Here is a 6,705-nt window from a genome sequence, read left to right as displayed (position 1 = left end):
GGTCTAAGCTGTTGCTAAGTGCACAAACTGCACCCCTCAGATGAAAAGTAGGTCCTGGATTCCCAAAACTGCCTGAAAGGTGGTCCTCAGGGACATGAAGGTGTTAGTGTATGGTAGACACAAAGAGAAAGCTTGGCTGATCCTGTTCTTCCCTGCAAAGGGCTCCAAGTATTTTGCCAAGGAGCATCATGGGGTGGACATTTACCCTTATGTTTTCACCTCAACAGCAAAAGTGAAGGCAGCCACTGAAAGCAATGTGCTGATTGCATGGGAGGGATGCTCCCCAGAACCAGAAACCCTGGAAGGCTGGAGCTAACCTCAACAGCTGGATTTCCACCTAGGCTGAGATGTGCAGGAGAGGGAGGAACCCAGCACTCAGATCACTGCCACCCTTTGGAACACCAGATCTCCCAGTTCAGCTCAACTTCTCCTCAGAGATGAGCAGCAGCTCCTTGGGCAGCAAGTGCCACTCAGGAGAAACCTTCACAGCCTCACTTCAGATGAGTACAGAGGGTTCTGAACCATCCCTGCTTCAGCAAAAGTGATAGCTGTAATAGCAACTGGACATCACACCAAGCCATGGGGACCAGGAATCCCATGCTCCCTTCCTGGCAGTGGCAGCCTCTTTCTCTCACTTAGCTGGAGAAGAAGGAAGGACACAGAGGCAGGGAGAAGGAACCATTTGGGAATGTATGAGTCCTAGAAATGTGAAATTTTAAGACCTAGATCTATTCTGAGTCACCAGAAACAGTCTGAACCAGCAAGGTCTATGACTTCAGGTTGAGCAGGTTTCTGTCCCTTCCTTTAGGGCATTTTCAGAGATCAAACTTTGCAGGACTTTCTCACCTATGGATTCATTCCTTGCAAACCCCCACAGCAGCCTCTGCTCTCCAAATCCTAGGGAAAGTTGACATGTGGCCACCAGGAAGAGGCCCATCCCCTTCTAGATGACCAGGCAGCTCCTGGAGGAGTGAGGCTCAGCTCAGCTGCTGCTTTTAGACACTCCTGCCACAGAAACATGAGCCTGTAGGAAAAGCACTTGTGTAATTTGTTACAAAAAAAAGCTACCAAGAGCAGCAGGCAGGAGCATGCAGCAAGGAATTGTTTCCAGGTCTGGTGGTTAAGAGCTGATCGCATGGCTGATACTCCATACAGGTCCCATGCTGCAGAAGGATGTTACCAGGTTTGTTCTTGTGCTGCTCCTGCAAATGATAATCCTACTTTTAACACATGTTCTCATGGGAGCCATACAGGATGCTACACTTCCAGTGACTAGCAAATTACTTGGGTTTAAGATGTGTAAAATTTAAAAACCACCGAGAGAGGAAAGAGCAGGAACTTTTTCCCAATTTTTAAAATTGAATTCTTTGGGAATTAAGGATACATATGACTTGGATGAACAAAAACATGGAGCTGGAAAGGAATTCAGGAGCCTGAGTAGACCACCCTCAGTTGCTGAGACAGGACGGGACATCTCTCAGGGTGTCTACAGCTTGGAGTCTGCTGGACTGGAGAACAGCTTTTGTGGAAAGAATATGGGACAATGAACAGAAACCATGTTGTGCGTGGTGGTGGCAGGAGTGGAGCCAGTAGGACAAGGGAAGTAATTCCTTCTCTCCATTTGGCGCTTGCCAAATGGGGCACTAGGCCCAGTTTGGGCTCCGCAGTACCAGGTAAATGGTGGGAGAACACAGCGAAGCCATCAAGCTGGTTGGAACTGGAGCCCAGGGCACACAAAGAGAGGCTCAGGCAAAGACAGACTTCATTACTGTCTGCAGCTCTGGGATGGTGTAGAGAAGAGAGAGGGGCAAGCTCTCATGGGAGATGCTCAGTGATAGGAAAAGAGTCAACAAACCAAGTTAGAAGATAAGAAACTCCAATTAGGAAGCCTTTTCCCCATGAAGGTGGTCAAACAGTGGAACAGGGGTCTGGGTTAGGGAATCTCCACCTTTGGAGATACCTGAAACTCTCCTGACAAAAACCCTGGGTAACCTCAGACCAAACCTCAAAGCTAGTCCTTCCAGTCTTGTTTACTCTGATTCTATCATCATATATGTCAGGAATGATTCCCCTTGTGGATGGGAAGGTGTAGATACAAAAATGCTGCTAGCAAGGATTTTCTTGCTATTTTCTAAGCGCGTGAGAGACTTTTCTCGCTCACAGAAGAGGTAGCAGAGTTATGTAAACAACCAAACACCTGCAGCCTTGAAAAGTCTTGTTTATGGTATAGTAGGAAAATATTTTGATAATGGATGTTTTAGGATTTTAGCCAATCACCCCCAAGGGGTGGCTGATCGTTGTCCAATTAGACTATGAAGAAAAAAGTCTATAAAAGAGTTTGTAAAATAATTAAATAAATCAATCTTGCTGCACAATTCCTGCCTGCTGAATCTTCTCTCCTCCTCCCTATGGCTGCAGGACACGGTAATATACCCTAGGGTTGCCATAAGAGGGAGGCCCTGGCACAGGTTGCCCACAGAAGCTGTGGCTGCCCCATCCCTGGAAGTGTTCTAGGCCAGGTTGGACAGGACTTGAAACAACCTGGTCTAGTGGAAGGTGTCTCTGCCTATGGCATGGGGGTAGAATGAGATAAACTTTAAGGTCCCTTCCAACCCAAACCATTCTATGATTCCATGTCTTTGTTCTCACACTCTCCAGTAGCAGGGATTACAGTCTCTTTGGATCATCTCCTCTAATATTCCCTACTCCTACAGTTCCGATTTTTTCCTAAAATACCCCAACTGCACACTTTCTGTGTGGCCATGCATTTCTTCTCATCACGTGGTGGATGTGTAGAAATGAGACCTTTCCTGTTCTCTTTCCATCTTATTAATGTTTTGCAGGAGATGTATCTCTTTTTTTATAGCAGTACCTCTGACTCTGGCATCACCTGTGCTGGGGAACCTCTCGGCTCCTCTCCCACCCCTCAACCCCACACAGAGCCACTTCATATTTCCCCTTTGGGACACAGCAGTGACTGTTTTACCTTCATCTTATTAGAAAACTAGCTTCAAATTCCAGCTGAGATCCATTGGATGAAGAGAGCTGTACCTGTTTTTATAAGGTATCAGCTCCATCAAGGGGAGAAGGTGGAAGCAGAAGAGTTGCTGTCCATGTTCTAGATGGGCACAGACCAGTCCCAGGCCAAATTCACACCTCATGACAACAGCTTATTAACCAGCAGGTCAAGAGCTAAAGTAGTAACCCCACTGTGTTGCAACCTTCATTAGACATGGAAAGATTGGGAGATAACATCCCACTCCTGGAGGTAATTGGGATATCTCAAGTCTTATCTGCTTGTGGCATTTATCAGGGTGATCCCACAGTGATTGGGTAAGATGCTGTGCAGATTTTTCTCATGCTCTTTAGAAAGTGGAACAAGATTAAACAGTTTAATGTTCCAAAAACACGCTCAAGAAATGTGCTTAGCCATAGGACTGTGGATTCATCTGCTGCAATTTAATGAACTCCCCTTGAGAGCAGCACCAAAACCCTGTTCAGGAGCTATGCAGGGCAGGGGCCTCCGCCTCCAATCTCAGGCAGGAAGGGGTAGGATAGGACAAGGAGGGATAAGGCACCACTGCAGTGGGCTGAAAATACCATTGGCTCCAAGAACATTTTAGCATAACTTGCAAACTTGAATTTTATCTGTAAACGTTTTCAGCCTGATACCACTGGGAATCCTGATTTTTCTGAGACTTACCAACCGGAAATCCCTGAGCTGGAAGGTTTAGCTGTAATGAACTTATTGTATATTCAAGCGCTGAACATCAATTTGGATTACAATGTCAAAAATAAGCACTGAGAGAATGCAGCTGGACCCTGGGGTCACCTGTCAGGAACTCCAGAGTGAAACTGGCCAGATATAGACCAGCACAGCCTTGATTTATATTTTTCCCTGTGCAAGTATAACAGCTAAGACTGAACAAACTTACTACATCTTGGAGATGAGCCCCCTCATCCTCTCCCCAGCACCTTTCCTACTTTGCACAGGATTTCCTTGGCTGGGGAGGTTTCATTAAAGGCTGTCCAAAGAGTTCTGGACTGGTCAGATGTGTTGGGAGGCTAAATCCCTCTATTAGTATGCATCTAAATCACAGCCACTTGTGTCATTCTGGGAGCCTAAAGTCCCAGGCACAATCATTATTCCCATCCTCCCAGACACAGGTGAAGACAAGATCCCACTCCTTGTACTAAAGGCTCACAAGAATTAATCCAGAGCATGGGATGCCAGAGGAGAGGTGCACAGGGGCAAGAGGGATAACATGCCTTCCTTTCCAGGCATGTGGCCACAATGCTGCCCCTGTTCAAGGGCTGCTGACAGCTTGTGCCTGGGATTTCATCCACACCCCTGCATCAGCCTGGATTCAGACAGAAGCAGGGAGGCTGGACTGGAAAGCTGGGGAGTTCTATTCATTTCTTATGCTCCATCCTAAGCACTCTGGGTTGAGAGTTGATTCTCTTCTGCCACTCGTTGCTCACTGCACCCACAGAGTAGCACCCATGGGGTATGCTGTGCAGGCAGCACAGGCTCACATCCACAGAGGGGTAACACCATCATTCAGGGATAGGAAAAGGTATCCTACCAAGGGGATGCTCAGTGGAAGCTGAAATCCCAGGTACAAGCCACATGCTGGATCTTAAAATAATTTCAATCTAGATGAGAAGAATCCAATGCAAATCATAGGATATCCTGAGCTGGAAGGGGCCCACAAGGATAATCAAGTCCAACCAAGTGCCTGAGAGCATTGTCCAAATACACACCATCTCTAAATAAATGGTTGTGTTGAAGTTTCTATTCAGTAGGTACTAATGTTATTATTCTTGATGTTCTCCCTAGTTAATGTCACATTCCCTGAGGTTTCCTCTGAAATTCTTCTCACAAAGACTCTACAACATTTTATAATTAGCTGGATGGAGAAAATACTTTAAGAAAAGGAAGGTGAAGTTTGGTTCCTCCAACTGAAGGTCATGGAACTGAAGCCTTTAAAAAAACTTAAATAAAATAAATATAAATCTTTTTTTATTCATATCTCTACCCCATAGTTCTCTAACCTGTTTATGGTGAATCTGGGGAAAAGATCAGACCTTTATTTGCTTTGAGAGAGCGTTGAACTTCTTCTCCCTTGCACATCCACACATGCACATATGGCAGACCATGCCCCTGCACCCCCATGGATTACCGAGGTCAGGAATGGCGTTTGCAGGGCACTTGCAGCCTCTTTTCTTCCCTGCAAACACTCAGCCACATGAGGAGCTGGTCATCTCCATCCTTTGTCCACTCCTCCTTCTAGCTTCCAATCACTGGGAACAGCTCAGGCTGGAAGCATTTGCCCTAGTCAAATAATTAAGAATCACCCTTGGAGACTTCATGCTCTTCCTCCTCTCCTCTGTTCCAGTGACTGCTTTTATGATTTGGATTCCAGAGCCTCTAAGTGCTTTACTTTCACTAACTACACTAGCACTAAAGTGAGGGATATTAAGTAAAACTAAAGCCACACCTGTTTCACAGTGGTTTTGTGAGGAAAGAAGACAGTTCAGAGAATCATTTAGGTTGGAAAAGATCACTAACATGATTGACTTCAACCATTCCCCCAGCACTGCAAAACCCACCACAAAACCTTGTCCCCAAATGCCATATCCACAGAGCTGTTAAATCTTTCGAGGGATGGGGACTCCACCACTGCCCTGGGCAGCCTGTTCTGGGACTGGACACGCTTGTAGTGAAAATGATGAAAAGTTTTGGGACTCAATTGTTTTGGCAGGTAGGGAAGGGTCAATGGTGTCTGTTTTGCTTGTTTATCTTACGCTGAAAATCACAGCTGAGGCACAGTTTTCAAGATGCTTAGCCAAAGGGGGTGAAAAATGTTCTTCTACTCCACTGCCCCCCAGCTTGACAAACTCTGCTCAAGGCAGCAACACTTTTCATTAAGGCTGGAAGCTCTGCTGCACAGAGCGAGCCCACGCACTCCTGTACCTGATATCTGTCTAACATGAGGGAGGTATAAAGCTTCCCTCTTTGGCCCTTTAAGTCCCCAGCAAAGCTGACAGCATCTTGGAATTCTCACCCAGAATAAATCCTACCCCAATTCAGCAAGTCTCCTCCATGGACAATAGGGTAGCCAAACAACTGCTTTTTGTTGTCACACTATGCATTATTGAACAAAGTTATCATTATAAAAACAATCCCAAGCCAAGCCAGCCAGGGCCCTCCACTTACTTCAGCACGAGAACATTTCCTGCTAACTCAGGGGAAAAGGTTATTAAAGGCACACTTGGAGGCAAAGGTAGAGTGCTGCCACAGGTTGTGGACCTGCACTTGCCTTTTATCAGTGTTCAAAGTCCAAGAAAGGTGATCTGTGAAAGGAGAGGTCCACCTGGTCGATGAGGAATATGAAAGCCAAAGGTGAGATGTTAAAATGAAATTAGGTAGATGGTAAAAACGTGCGGCAGGAACGTTGTTGAATGTGCTTAAACTTACCAGGGAATTAAATAAGATGCTGCAGTTTCAAGAGTTTTTAGCTGCCCAAGTCAATACTCTTGAACAGACATAAAATCACAGAATCATGAAGGTTGGAAGAGCTCTCTATGATCAAGTCCAACTGTTCCTCCAGTATTGCCAAGCCCCCCACTAACCCATGTCCCCAAGTGCCACATCTACACATCTGTAAAACCCCTCCAGGAATGGGGACTCCACCATTGCCC

This window comes from Corvus brachyrhynchos, unplaced genomic scaffold (assembly GCF_000691975.1).
Source record: "Corvus brachyrhynchos isolate BGI_N302 unplaced genomic scaffold, ASM69197v1 scaffold3, whole genome shotgun sequence".
In the NCBI taxonomy this organism is placed as follows: Eukaryota; Metazoa; Chordata; class Aves; order Passeriformes; family Corvidae; genus Corvus; species Corvus brachyrhynchos.
This window is presented reverse-complemented; position numbering follows the sequence as displayed.